This window comes from Tenrec ecaudatus, chromosome 11 (genome assembly GCF_050624435.1).
Source record: "Tenrec ecaudatus isolate mTenEca1 chromosome 11, mTenEca1.hap1, whole genome shotgun sequence".
NCBI lineage: Eukaryota > Metazoa > Chordata > Mammalia > Afrosoricida > Tenrecidae > Tenrec > Tenrec ecaudatus.
Genome location: NC_134540.1, coordinates 43,234,992 through 43,251,593, shown reverse-complemented (window position 1 = coordinate 43,251,593; position 16,602 = coordinate 43,234,992).

Below are 16,602 nucleotides of genomic sequence, written 5' to 3'. Positions count from 1 at the left end.
GTGAGATTTCATAGCTCTGGTGATTCTGTGTGCTTTCAAATATGAAGCCTCAGTGGCTGGAATGTTTTGTTTGTGGTACTTGCACCAGTGTCAAGTCTGGCTTTCTTGAGTCCATCAGCTTTGCTTGCAAAATAGTTGGTATTCTTGTCAGTAAAGCTCAGATGCTTGCTATGAAAAATGGTGTCATAGATTTGGTTTATAGAACTTCACAACAAATAACGCACTGAGGTTTCTCATTTCCTGCTGTAATTATTGAGGTAAAACCATACTGTAAAAAATCCTCACTATATTTTCTGAACATTCTTCTCTTCACGATCCATTGTCATGGAATGGTTTTCTAACGAAAATATATGTAACAGTTGCTTTACTAATACAAAAGATGATACATGGCATAGTTCAGTCAATACAGTTCATTACAGTTTCCTATCAATAACTTTTCTCTTTCTTTGACACACCTGTCACTTTCACAAGGAGGCAGTATTCACAGCAACCACAGCTGAATATAAAAAGACCAATCAGCATCCAGATTAACTTCCCATGGTATGTATGTATGTATGTGTGTATGCAGTATATATGTATATGTATATATATATATACACATATATTTGCAGTAGTGGATGATTTTACAGTACATAATTTTACATTTACCCAATAATTATAACTCATGAAGTGTCATTATACCTCCAATACTGCTTTTTTAAAACACAGTAGCTGCTTTTACCAGAGAAGCTGCTTTCAACACAGCAGCTGCTTTCTACACAGATTCTCTCTACACATGTGTGACTCGTATGCATAAGTACTTTATGGCAGCAACCCTTCACATACACCTGCATTTGTAGTGGGTGTATGTGATGGAGTTGGCATGATGATATCATCACGCTGGGTACTCCTAAGTGGACATTTCTGCATGTGGGTAGACCCGCCTGGAGATGGCTAGAGGGGTGGTCTCGGTGGTTCCCTAGACCATTGGAAATATGTGTTTTCTGATGGTCTTAGGCCACCACTTTGAAAAGTTTATTCAGCCCCCAAAGGGTTCACAACCCACAGATTGAGAACCGCTATTTTATATCTTGTGGCAGTGTGTTTACAATTTTGTCCCACAGTAGTTTGGGAAAGTATGTGTGGTAGTTACATAATCTGTTGTCAATTGGAAACTTAACAGTGAAGGGGTTGAGTTTAGCCTGTCAATCAGGTCACAGCTCGATAACCTCATTTGGGGACACTATGGAGATAAAATAACTCATTGAAGGCAGGACACAGAAAGACTCACTTCCTGGAAGATATTGTAGATGACAAGACACATGGAGCTACACTAGGTCCCTTGAGCTGAAGGAGCCATGTGGAGACCCTTACAAGCACTGTAATGCCTCTACCACCACTGGATCCACAGAACTTTAAACCTACTGGCCTGTGATCTTCCTACATTCGGCAACATTTTATGTGTTTTGTGAGTCTGAAGAGGACATTATAGATTGGTATCAGCATATGGGCTAATATTGGACTTATAGACTGGGCTGGGATGTTTTCACAATGGTCAATTGCTCTTGTATATAAAACTCTTTCAGATACACATTTGAGTGTCTATGAATTTGGTTCTCTAGTCTACCCTCACTAATACAGTATGTCACCAGTACCTTATAAGACTGGAGATTTTCTAAGATTAGGGTTTCTAAGGTGTGACATAAGCCCTTTAAGTATGCATAATCATGGTTCATGTTGATCCCTCCTCACTCCCTCCTTTGGATTTGAAGGGCCAAGGGGACTCTAACATACCCTCGATCATGAAGAGAGCCCAGGATGAGGCGGTGACTTCTGTGTCATACAGAAGGTCTCCGTGCATTTGAACTGACTGCAGAGTAACTAGCAATAACATTACGTTAATTTGTCAATGGTTTTATGATTTTCTTCCCTCGTGTAAAAAGGGCACATTTCAGTGAATTTAGAAGGAGTTTCTGACACTCAACAGTGGTTAACTCGGGTGTTAGCCTGCCAGCTGCTGTGCCTTCCTTATCAGAGAGGACATTTCGAGATCCATCTAAAAGGACAATGTTGTCTATGAGAGGACAAATCCAGATGCATACAGAGAGATCCACTCAATTCAACTCTTCTTCAATTGTATGCACAACCACTAAAGCTAGTGATGTAGAAACTGAAGAACTCTACAAACATTTTCAGTCTGGATTTTATCAAACATACAATCAAGATGTACTAATAAGAACTGACAATTGAAATGCACAAGTTGGAAACAAGTAGGAAGTAGTGTTGTTGTTAGGTACCATTAGGTACTGTTGAGTTCACTGTGACCTACAGAGACCTTATGCACAAAACACCTTATGGTCCCACATCAAGCTCAGAACTGCTCCTATGCTTAAGCTCATTGTTGAAGTCACTGTGTCACTTCATTGCCTGGAAAGCCTTCCTCTTTCTCAATGCCTTCTACTTTCCCAAACGTGATTGCTTCCCCAGGGAGTGAACTCTCCTGACAACATGCCCACGGTATGCAAGACCTCAACACCCTTGCCACCAAGGAGCACGCTGGCCCTACTTCTTCTGAGACAGAATGGTTTGTCTGCTTAGCAGCCGATAATACTTTCAAACTTCTTTCCCAGCACCACAAGCAATAGTAACTGGAAAATAGAGTTTTGGTGATGCATAGCTGGAAATTGCATGACAGAATTTGTAAAATCAACTTCTTCATGGAAAATACATGAGTTCAATAACATAATCACCTAATAAATACTTGGAGTTCTGCAGATGCAATACCAGAAATCAAGTTGACCCATATGTGGGAAGAGATCATGGAAGGCTTAATTTCAACAGCTGAAACAAGCCAGGGCTGACTGTGAAACAGACAATCAATTGCTCGTATATAAGTTCAGGTTGAATCTGAAGGGGATTTAACAAATATACAAGGGTCAAAAATACAACCTTGAATAAAATCTACCTGAATTTTGAGAACATCTCTAATATAGATTTGATGTATTGAACACTAATGACAAAAGACCTGATAAGAAAGCAAAAGACCTGATTCCAAAGACAAAAGTTCAAAGTGGTTGTCAGAAGGGACTGTGAAACTTGCTCTTCATAACAGCGTAGCTAAGGCAAAGGGAAGAAATGATGAAGCCAAAGAAATGAACCAAAAACTTCAAAAGGAAGCTCAAAAGACAAAGTATTATAGTGAATTCTGTGAAGACATGCACTTAGAGAACGGAACAGGAAGAACACACACAGTACATCTTAAACTAAAAGAGCTCAAGAAAAAAATCAAAGTCTCAAATTGAAATATTGAAAGATTCTATGGACAAAAATTTGAATGATGCAGCAAGCTTCAAAAGAAGATGGAAAGAATATACAATCGTTCTATCAACAAAGAACTAGTCAGTATTCCACCCTTTCATGAGGTAACATATAAGCAAGAGCCAATGGTATTGAAGGAAGAAGTCCACGCTGCCCTGAAGATTTCATCAAAATAAGAATCCAGGAATTGATGGAATATCAATTGAAATGATTCAATAAACTAAATGCAACACCTGATACATTCACTCATTTATGCCAAGGAATGTGGAAAATAGCTCCTTGACTGACTGACTGGGAAATATAGTACTTCTACTCAGTTCAAGGAAAGGTGATGAAAAAAGAATGCACAAATGATCTATAATATCATTTTCATATGCAATGTAACTTTGCTGAAGATCATCTAACAATATTTGCACCAGTAATTTGACAGGGGACTGCTAAAGGTTGAAGCTGGATTCATCTGGATGAGATGAATTGGCACAGTGGCTGCAATGCTGGGCTCAAACAAAAAAGCAATGTTAAAAAAGGCACAGAATCAGGGTGCTGCATGCCAACATACAGAGGGTTGCAATGAGTCAGAACTGACTCTACAGCAAAATTATATACAGGATCTCAAAGTCAATTCTGACGGCTAGCTACCAATAGAGCATAGTGTGTACCAATTCGACCTTTTACTTATTGACAACTTAATGGCATCAATTTTACTAGTCCAGCTGTGAAGGCTTCACCCACATGTGCTGTCACCGTTCCTGTCACTATAAAACAACAAAACAAACAAACCCTGGCTTCTATTTAAAAGTTAATTTCCTACCTTCTTCCATACTGCAAACCTGGTAATCTACATAGAACTTGGTCATGATATATATGTATATATATACATACAGACACCTATGATTATTATTTAATAAAAGTAAGATCATAAAAATATGTGTATTTTAGTTATCAGCTTACTTTTTCCTTTTTAATTCTTTTATAGACTTGCTTTTCCAGGAGGAAACATCTCTTTTGTTTTTAATTAAGTTATTCTTTCTCCACGAATTGGACAAATCTTACCTTTTTAGTTGGCGAAATCATTGTAGTTCTAATGGCTTGCCCTTGACTAATGGAAGATTGGGTGCTCAAATCTCTGTTGTAGCATAAGGGAAAAACCCTGGTGATCTGGTCTCTAGGATTGTTTCCATGGAAACTGTGGAGTGAAGTTCTACCCTGAAAAATTAAGGAGAATTGTGACTCATACTTAACTCAACAGCAATGTATATCCTTTTAAATAAAATCATTTTATTGGGGGCTCTTAAAACTCCTATCACAATCCATAAGCCCATCCAATGTATCAAGCACATTTGTACATTTGTTGCCATCATCATTCTCAAAACATTTGCTTTCTATTTGAGCCCTGAATATCAGCTCCTCATTTCCCCCCTCCCTCCCCGCTCCCTCTCCATCATGAACCCTTGATAATTTATAAATTATTATTGTTTTGTCATATCTTACATTGCCTGATGTCTCCCTTCACCCACTTTTCTGTTGTCCATCCCCTAGAGAGGAGGATATATTTAGATCCTTGTAATCAGTTCCCCCTTTCTACCATCAATATATATTCTTAATGATGAAAAATCAAGTTGAATTCTTGAGAGGAAAACATCTTAAAACAATATCTCAATTCACAAAGAAAGACACACTTTTGTAATGATACATAATGACATCCTGGTAGGTTACATTGTACAGACATGAAAATGAGGAAACATTGTATCATGCTGTAAGCCTAAACACAAGAGAGTGCCAAGCAATAGCCCTAAAAGAGAAACCAGGTGGGGTTGTGTGTAGAAAATGCAGATCTACAGAGTAACTGGAAAAAAAGCTGCCAGCCTGAGATCTACATCCTGTTAAATTGTTTAGTCTTCCTAAATCAATATCAACAGTAGAGTATGTGGATAAGTCATAAAGTCATTCAACAAATAGTAACACAAATATTTGTTAGGTACTATGCTATTTGATGGGAATATAATAAAGATACTAAAGAGTAGCTATAAACCGTGACCACTTCCCAACATATATAAGACATTCAACAAATCATATTAAGATAAAATATATGCAAATTGAATTTTAAAGTGAAATATACACACATAGGAATATTAAGAAAAGTTTCTGAGAGTAAATGTGGGGTAAAACAAACAATATAGTGGATATAGAGAAGGAAGGAAGAGAATGAGCTGACATAGTGATCTGAGAAAGAGTATTTCTTATAATAACATCCAAAAAATCGGAATATTTTAGAAGAAAGAGAAAAACAACGGGAGTGCTATCCCTTGTTCTGTGCTCCAGAGTTGATTCTGACTCAGAGAGACTTACAGGGCATAGCTGCAACCCTATAACACTCACTTGCCAGTGGCTCCTGCAGGTCTGCCTTCAAAGGTAACCACTGGCCTTCTGGTTAACAGGCAGGTTTGAACTCAGTTACCACCGAGGCTTATTGAGTAACATCTCAACTTCAAGGTAAGGTTCTAATGAGCACTACCCTGACCGGAAGTGGTGTGTTTTCTTCATGTGTGTGTGTATGGTGTATGTCAAAATAAGATAAAGGAGTGTCAAAATAAGATTCAGGTACAGGCTGCAAGTTCTGAGAAAAAGATTCTGGGGTAAAGCAGATTCAGTGTGTAGTAGAAAGCAAACATCCTAGAAAAAAAATGGGCAATGAGAATTTGGGAATCCTGCGACTCCCAGCCATCCAATTGGCTGAAATGATGCCTTAATATAAAGTCTAAAATGGTCTTAGAATCCATATGACCTTCCATTGTCAGGATTGGTATAAAATGCCTTTGGTAAGGATGATTGCCTCAAAAAGGGAAACACGGAGATCTTCTACATCTCTTTCAACTCCTTATTTGAAGTTCTGATTGTTTCTTACTGCTGGATTTCTATGGCAGCTCCTTACTGATGGGCATTCTCTTATTTCAATGGGCATGGAATCTCTATGGAGTTTCCTGGGGATGGCCTGCAACACCTGCCAAGAGATGTCTTCGAAGTGATAAAAGGAGAGAGAAGTAGAGATAGAAAGAGGGACCTTTGGCCACTAAGAAAGAAGAGTCAAGATCAGGGTGCATCCACTGGACCCATGTCCATGACATCCTGCAAACCTCTTGGATCTCAGGAATAACTAATGCTAAGATACCCGGAGAGCTTTTCCTAAGGAGAAGGCTACAGGTGCTCCAAGTAGACTAGGACCGTCCTTCTAAAATATGGGATGAGAAAGGAAGATACCATTCCTTATGCTGTGAACTCTGAATTCTAGCCACTACACTTTTTAAATTAGCCATGGTGGGGCAGTGGTTGCAAGGTTTGCAGTGCAAAACCCCCGTTCACTCCATAGGAGAAGATGAAGCTTTCTACTTAGCATTCCAGTTTCTGAAACCCAAATGGACAATTCTATCCTGTCCTATAATGTCTCGATGAGTTGGAATTGACTTTAGAGATTTGGTAATTTTAGAGAAACTTTTCAAGAATACGTTTCTGTTCCTTAAAGCCATTCTTTTATGATCAATTTTTATAACTGCCTTTGATAACTCTGACAGTGAGACAATCATTGGCATGTTAAATAGAAGGGATTGTAAGAGGTTCTTGAAATAATTGACAAATGTTGATTCCTTCGTAGATGGAGCTGCCCGATGGAGAGGGGTGTTTGCAGAGGTGTAAATGGTGTCTCTCCCAGTCTTCTGCTCATCAATTAGCATTCAAGGTCACTTCAAACAAGAGAGCAATATAAACCATTTAATAGATAAATATCAGCTAATGCTGAAAAAAAGTTTTGATTAATTGATTAAAAGGGAGAACTATTCTAAAGAGACTTGCAACCTTGCACGAGAAGCACCACAACAGCCCTTGTATCATTTGAATAATGTTAAAACCTTAAGAGGCAGGGGTATTCCATTTATTTATTTATTTATCTATTTATTTATTTATTTATGCAAGAGGATTTTCAAAGGTCATATGCTGCTATATTTTTTCAGTTATCCACCTCAACACCTCATCTTCATGTTCTTCAAAAGTCAGTGTTAGAGGGAAAACTCACACAGACTCTAAAACCCAACGCTAGCATCTATCATGGGTTATAATTAGATTTTATGGGTTTGCTCTCAAAAGCTCCATCCCTGCAGGGACTTACTTTCTCGTGGTATTTTCTTACCACTTTTGTAGAGTCCTTTTAAATATCAAAGAGGCACATTGTTTATTATAATAACAGAATAATCACTCTTTAGTCAGAAACAATCAATCTCTCCGTCCATGAACTAATGGTAGAAATAATCAGACATATGGACCATCCAGAAATAATCAGACATATGGACCAGCCAGCAAGTCCTAGGTGGTGCCATAGTTAAGTCACTTCAATGCTCCCTGGAAGCTTGGTGGACTGGACACACTCACGAAGTCGCTCTTCAAGCTCTCACTTTCAGGAAGCACCATTCTGATATTAGCGTATTGCAAGTGCTTCATAAGCCTCCTTCCAGTGACACACACTTGCTTATTAAAGGGGAGGACTTGAAGGATTTGCTGATGAAGATCAAGGATTACCACCTTCATTGTGAATTGCACCTCAAGGTAAAAGTAAACAAAAACTGAATCCACAACCATCAAGCTGATTCCTATTAATAGTGACCCTATAGGACAGGGTAGAACTGCCCCTGTAAGTTTTCACGAATATAACTTTTTTTTAATGAATCATTTAAATGGGGGTTCTTACAGCTCTTAGAGCATCCATACATCAATTGTATCAAGCACATTTGTACATATGTTCCCATCTTTATTTCCAAACCAATGTCTTTCTACTTTAGCCTTTGTATCATCTCCTCTTTTTCCCCCCTCTAGCCCCACACTTTCACCCTCATAAACCCTTGATAAATTATTTTTATGCCAGGGGGATGAACCACAGAAATGTGAAGAGTCTAATTTTAAGAGGAGAACACCTCATCTCTCTCTGGAAGGGCAGCTGGTGATTTCAAGCTGCTGTCATATGGCCCACAGCCCAGTGCGCTATCACTCTACCACCACGGGACCTCCCGCAGGTATCAGAAACAAAAAGCCTTACAACTGGACCAAAAGGTAGCACCACCACTGTGACTGGATTCAAGATTGAAGTTGTTGGCGGACTCATTGTGCTCGGATTCACAATCAGTGCTTAAGGTAGCAGCTGCCAAGAAATAAAAAATGCATTGCATTGGGCAAACATGCTGTACGGGACTGCTTTAGAATTTTGAAAAGCAAACATGTCACTTAAACGACCAAGGTGCGCCTGATCCAAGGCGTGGTATCTTCAATCACCTCAAATGAATGTGAAATCTGGATATTCAATAAAGATTATCAAAGAAGAACTGATGCATTTGAATTATGATGCTGACAAATAAGATCAAAGCACTCTGGACTATCAGAAGAACAAACAAATCTGTCTTGAAGGCTGTACATCAAGAATGCTACTTAAATTCTCAGCTCCAAGTTTCCAGAAGGTAGTGCATGACAGTGAACATACAAAATCCATTTTCAGGTTCTCCACTTAGATTCAGTCTCTGGTTAATCCATGCTGGCCACTAACCAGGGATTTCAACAGCCTTGCTTTGGAAATAGAATGCTTTGGAAAGTGGATTGTTGCAGATGAAGTTAGTTTAAAATTTAACACCTTCTTACTTGATATCCTTTTTATCCATTTAAAATTTGTTCTAGATTTTAATATTGTCTCCGTTCTTTTTAGCTGAGATTTACTGTTTTACTTTGCTATTGCTGCCAATGTGTTGCTATTGTATTTTTGTTTGCTTGTTTGTTTTTATGAATATGAAAACCAGGATAGCAGCATAGAAATATCTATAGAGATAGTAACTAGATTAGTAGCAAGGCCAGAGAGGTCTAATGACAATGAGAAAAAGAAAGAAGAAAATGTTCTAAAATGGATGGCGACAAACAATGTACAACGCTTCTTGATATGATGGCCTGATGGAACTATTGAATGGTATCATAGGACTGTGTGCTAATGAAACTCTTTGTTCTTAATTTAAAGAAAGAAGAAGAATGCTCCTTAACAACAAGGGTGCCAAAGTTCACCTGGAGTAATTGAGACGTGGCATCAGGAAATACTTATCTTTGGAAAAGGACATCGTGCTTGATGAGTTCGAAGCTGCTGAAGAGAGAGATGAAGCGCATCAAGGGCATGCGTAGACACTGGAGCCTCAGCAATGGGCTGGAACTCAGCAATCACGTGGCTGGTGCCGGCCCAGAAAATGCTCCTCTCTGGTGTCCTGCTTTGAGTTGGATCGAACTCTCTATCACCTCACAGCAACAGAGGTGCCTCCGAGGAAAGGCCTGGCACTTGGTTTCTGACAAACTACCCACTGAAACCCGTGTGGAGCACGGCAGACTCTGACTGACACGGGTCAACCCCGTTTAGAATGGACTAAGGGTTTATGTGAGGCAAGCACTAATTGACCTCAGGAAGCCTTAAGATCATTAGAATGTCTCACCACTTCGCTGGGAACGTTCTTTGGGCCACTCCGCCCCATCCACGTAAACAAAACTTGTACCTAACAACTTTGCGTGTGTGAATCGTGGTGTCTTTGGATGGCATCCTCAGATTAAGGAATGGCTCCTCAGTCCGGGACATTTTGTGTGTGAAGCTTTTTCTCTTCCTGGGATTTGTAGATTCCATTTCTATATGTGTCTGCATGCCAAACACTCCAGAGCATTTTGTACTAGCTTTCCATTTAAAAGTTATTTTTTAATTGGCCCTAATAACCCTTCAAACTGAATGTAAAAGAAAAGTTCGTCTGTGGGAAAGGGATTTCTCTTAGACGCTTACACACTCTAAAAATATAAACCTAAACTGTGATGTAATCATTATGGGTACTATCACTTGGTGTATCACCAGAGTTTTCTGGGAAATGTGCACATTTGCCTGAGGATGTACGTAACACAATTTGTATAAAAACATAAACAAAGTAGGCGGGTGATACCAAAGCATCAACTAAGAAACATTTAATGAAATGTTTTTGCACTTGGTATTCTACTTTAGTCACACTTGCTGTTTCGGTGACAATCACAGGCCTTGAATTCGAGATAGAAATACTCACTGGCAGCAAATTCCAGAAGTAATTGTGTGGGCAGCGTTAGCACCGCTGCTGGGTCGTGTTCCTGATCAGACTGCTGATGAGATGCCTCAGGTACTCAATTCTTGTCTGTGCACCATTTCCTCCATTCACTTAGAGCTCGGCGAACTTCATATTCTTTATTCACTTTTAAATATGAATAAAGCTCATTCTGATCTTTAGTGGGATTTATATTAAATCAGACCGCTCAATAAGGATTAACATGTTTTGGTCTGTATAGTCTTATCAGATCTAGTCTTCAAAATCACATTCAGTTTACTCTTGACTCCTTGGCTGATGTAATGATCAGAAATATTTTCCTTCCTTTGGGGCATTGAAAATGTGTGAAAAAATTTTATTTTTAATTTGAAATTTGCTTTTAGTGCTAATAAGGAAGTTGTAATTATAAATATTTAGAATTCATTGTTATCCAGCTAAGGAAGTATAAAGAAATGTGTGAGTTAAATGATGTTTTTAATTTAAAATGTTTCTGTTTGTAGCCTATATTCACTCCCAGTTAGCTCACATTTAGAAATTTTAGAATGTGAAAATCACACTTGAAAAAGTGTGTTATTGTTTTCAAGGCCAACGAGGAACAAGATCGCTTTGTTAATTTTAGAATAAAAAAGTATGGTGTTGTCAGAAATAGGGTGATGGGTGTTTATTTGCTCATGTTATTATAATGACATTATTTACAGATGATACCTGTAAATTCTAATAACATTAAGTCCAACTGGTTGCTAGTGGGAACCATATTCGTGACTTCCATATATACATGCCAGATTATATAAGGGTATACAATGCTTCCAATTAATTTCTTCCTACCGGGATGCTTAGAAGTGGAGAATTCTAACATTGTCTTTTCTCTTTTCACTCAATACAAAACCAGCTGAAGAGACTGGCTGCGCTGCCATTGTAGAATCTCAATAACAAGCTCGAGTATTTAACTTTAAAAAACATTCATACAGAATATAATAAAACAAAGGGTTAAAAATACAAAAGTACTGAAACAGATTTATAAATGTATTTCCTTATGTGATTTAACTTGGAGACAGTTGTCATTGAGTCTCCTTTTCTGATTCCTGTCCACCTTGTGTGGGTCAGTGTGTGCTTGTGTGGGTCTGTGTGCACTTGTGTGGGTCTGTGTGCACTTGTGTGGGTCAGTGTGCGCTTGTGTGGGTCAGTGTGCGCTTGTGTGGGTCTGTGTGTGCTTGTGTGGGTCAGTGTGCGCTTGTGTGGGTCTGTGTGCACTTGTGTGGGTCTGTGTGCACTTATGTGGGTCAGTGTGTGCTTGTGTGGGTCAGTGTGCGCTTGTGTGGGTAAGGGTGCACTTGTGTGTTTTCAGAACATATCACTTCTGTTTCTCTTCATTGGTATGCAGGCATGTTTAGAACACTTTGAAATTTTGATAATTTATCATATGACAATGGGATCATGCAAGGTATCTTATATAAGGCTTCCAATGATTTTCTACCTACCCTTAGATTCAAGTTCAAGTTGCTTACAACGACTCGGAACCTCGGCCTGTTCTGACTCTGCTGCGCTCTCATGTCTTCCAAAGTCAGAGCAGGAAGAGAGGAAGAACATGGAACACGAGTTCCAAGGTGCTCTTGTGGAACCGTCAGTGCCTTCACACAGTGGCCACTGGGGGGCCCTTCGGTCCTGTGCAGAAGTCACAGAGAAAGTGGGCTTATACCATAGACACATGGTAGAAACAAAACGAACTAAGATGATCTTTGGATACTAAGGTTTCAACACTTTATACCACCCAATAAAAATGCTGCATTTATTTGTAAATGAATATGATTTATTACATGTAGTACAAGAAAAGTGATAACAGCATGTGATGATATCAAAATTTCTGTGGCTTTCAGGAGAGATGTTAGCTCAATTAAAAAGAGATTTCTGACATAGCAGGGATTCAATAAATGTGGAAAATGAGTAAATAAATGAATTAGTGAAAATATATTACAACCCTTTGAAAGGAGGACTGTTAATTTGTATGGTCATAAAATTAGTGTTGCATGACTAATTCAAATGGGATACTTCAATTAGTAGGCTGGGCTCTTTGTCAGGGTTCAATCTATTTTGGGATTTTGATTACTATTATCTAGATTCTTAGAAAGAATTAGATAGATAAATTTAGGATTTAACACTAAAGAGTGTTATTTTTTTCACCTATCCAAGTTAGATACAATATTTCATAGATTTTAGCCATTGGTCTTTTTAAACTTTAATAGAAGATCATTTTAAAAGCAAAGAAATATTTGAAGTATTCTCATACATTTTGATTCTTTGTTTTTTATTATCTAATGAACTTGCTCAGTGTAGTAAGATTCCTTGATAGCAGATCCTTTTAGTTGTAGAGAAGCTTTCAACCGACATTGACTTAGGGACATCATTAGATCTGCAGAGGCACCCTTAGTATGAAGGTCCCACAGGTGTGCGGGAAGGCTAAAAGGGAAGTGGATCCACAGAAAGTCTTCCTTTGAACTCATCTACTTTTCTCAAATTACCTCTAGAGCTCATGATAAAATTTTTAATATAGTATTTCTATTTTAAAACATATTATATGGTTTAAATGACTCTCAAAATAATAATAGAGATGGAAGGTAATACTGGATAAATTGCAAAAATTTGGTTTGCAAAGGCATGAAATGGGATAAAAAAGGGTAAATAGGATATGTCATGATATTGGATAAAAAGTTAGATCGGTTCTTTGGGTAATACCAATATGAATGATTTATATTCTTATATGTTTAGCTAAGTAAAGATGTAATGACATGCATTTAATATTTTAATATAAAGTTTTGATTTCATGAAATTGAAGAACACAACTTTCCCCCAGATCCTGGATGCTTCCTCCCCACAACTACCATGATCCGAATTCTACCTTGCAGGACTGGATAGGGCAGTGGTTGTACACTGATGCATATGGGAGCTGGAGGCACAGGGAATCCAGGGTGGATGATACCTTCAGGACCAGGGGTGTGAGGGGAGATGCTGGGAGAGTGTAGGGTGAGTGGGTTGGAAAGGGGAAACTGATTACAAGGATCCACATGTGACCTCCTCCCTGGGAGATGGACAGCAGAGAAGGGGGGGAAGGGAGACTCCGGATAGGGCAAGAAAGACAAAATAACAATCTGTGGATTATCAAGGGCTCATGAGGGAGGGAGCAGTGGGGAGGGAAGAAGAAAAAAGAGGACCTGATGCAAAGGGCTTAAGTGGAGAGCAAATGCTTTGAGAATGATTAGGGCAAAGAATGTATGGATGTGCTTTATACAATTGATGTATGTATATGTGTGGATTGTGATAAGAGTTGTATGAGCCCCTAATAAAATGTAAAAAAAGAAAAAAAAAGAAAATGATTAGGGCAAAGAATGTACTGATGTGCTTTATACAATTGATGTATGTATATGCATGGATTGTGATAAGAGTTGTATGAGCCCCTAATAAAATGTTAAAAAAAAAAAAAGAACTCCTACAAAGAACACTCTAAAAAAAAATTTACAAAACCATATGTTAGAGGTTTATATATTTTAAACACACCTATTTTAATGTAAGATATATACACTTAATTGCATGGTTATACTTTATCATCTTAATTATAATTATAAAATGCTGTCAATATTTTAAAATTAATTCTTCATTGATATTTCATATTTCTCATATTTAATCAAATTAGAAAATTGTCGTAATATGATAATGGCAATAACTATGTACTTGACACCAGAGTTTAAAAGTCTCTCTCTCGGAGAGCAAGAGATACAAATCCTAGTGGCCCTATGCACAACAAAGCAAACAGTGCCTGGTCCTGAGCTAGTGTCACAGGTGTTGTTCTGTCTCAGCTCCTTGCTGCAGCTTCGTGTCAATACATCTCCTGACACTTTTCCTCTTTGTTGCTGAAGTTGTACTTTATTAAGCATGATGTCCTTGATAAAGTGAACCAGCTCTTCAGATTACTTGTCCTAAGAATCCTGGCTATACTCTATCGAAGATAGATTATTTATTCCTATGGCAGTGCATGGTAATTCCAATATTCTTCACCATCTCCAAAATTCAAATGCATCAATTCTTCTTTGAACTTCCTTAATCAATGTCCAACTTTTATATGCATATGAGGTGATTGAAAATACCACGGCTTGGGTCAAATCCACAGTAGTCTTCAAAGTGACATCCTTGCCTTTCAACACTTTAACGAGTTCTTGTGGAACAGACATGCCTGATGTCAATAGTGATCAATGTAGCTTGATAGCATATTTGATCAATTACAGACTGGAGAATTTGGTATACAAACGTCTCATTACTAGCTTCAGTGGTGGTGCATACATTTGAACAATAATTGTACTCACTGAATTCCTTACGGACATATAAATATCCTATGGTCACATACAGCATTTTACTTCCAGATAGCTCTTGACATGTTCTTTTTAATGATGAGGTCTATGTCATCCCGCTTGAATTTGTCATTCTGAGCACGACAATTTCTACAATTGATTGATTCAAAATGGTTAATATTGGTACATTGCAGCTCACTGATGGCTAGGGTATTGGTTGCTATTTTCTTTATTTTATTTTTTATGATTTCTGGTTTTCCTAGATTCATACTAAGGACATTCTACACACCGATTTTTTTATGTAGCTTTCTTCTCATTCTAAATGATGCAGCATCTGCAAATAAAATACCCAACACTTTCTTCTCTTCCTTATGGCCAACTCGACTTTGAAGAGGCAATTCTTCCCCAGTTACATTGCGGTGCCTTCCAACCTGAGGGACTCCTCTTTGAGCACTGCAACTGATCATGTTTCACTAATATTCATAAGATTTTCAGTGACTAATTCCATAAAATGAACAGCCAATATTTATTTTCCCCACATGTAGTGTTTGTCTGAAGGCTCCAATGAAACTTGTGCACCTTGGGTGACCCTGCTGGTATTTCAGATAACTCTGAGTTAGCTTCCAAAATCATAGCAATACATGAACAAACAAAATATGACAAACAAATGGTTACCAAATGTAAACATGTATAGGTGAGGGAAAAAGAGCAAGACCCTCAACTCTATGGATTGAAACAGTTACTGCAACTATATGAGGAGGTCACAGGATTAGCCAGGGTATACGAAGGGTCACTATGGGACAAGCCAACTTCATGGTATGTGACAAAACAACTTATCACCATGGTATAATTATTTTTGCAAACAAATACATACACCAAATATTATTTTAGTATAAAACTATACTCCTTTAACATGTACAGTACCCATTCCAATGAAAATTCTAGAAAATGTACTAACATATGAGTACTTGGATACTAATCAAAAGAACATGGTTTCAATGAGACATCCTAACAAAGTATACATTTAAAAACAGTGTATTGATGTCTAAGTGTATTTAAGTATACCTAACTTCACCACAAATAATCCATTATAGAACATTATATTTTTAATGACAAGTAATATGTTCCTGAAATTTGTAGTTCTTAACAAATTTTTGCTCTAAAAATCAATTATTTTATGCTAACTGAAAAACTCAAGAGAAATGAAAAAAGAATACTAACATAAATAACCTCTCTTCTTTTAAAAAAGTGTTAAGCTATTTAGTGACACTTCATTTGTTTCCTTTCGTTACTGTTTAAAGTGTTCGAGGTCCTTTAAACTGGAACTATTTGCATTTCTAAGCTTCAAAATTTTGAACAGAGCAGTTGCCATTTGAAAATCATTTATGATTCTTTCTAACCCTTATATCTGCTTGCATGTCATCTTTTTACCCAGTTAAATGTAGAAGTAGCCACTCACAGACTATTTGAATTAATAGCATTATCTCTTCTTGTGGCATTTTTATTTTTTCCTCTTTTTAAGAAAGAAATCAAAAGTATTACAGTTAGAGATGATGACATTTCACAATCCTACATGACCCATTAATTATCTAACATTTAAGCCCAATGTGTGAAACAGGCAGTTTGTTAAATAACTCAGTTGTATAGACTAGATGCATTTTATATTGTTTATTAGTCATAAAGCTTGGTTTATACAGGCAAACAACAACACACAGTGACATGCACACAAGCACACACATACACATTTACTCATACATATTATTACTACAAACTTCACCACTACCAACAAATCTTTCTGCAAATGTAAATACTGCTAAGCAATCTGAAAATTTAATTATCTTAAAGTA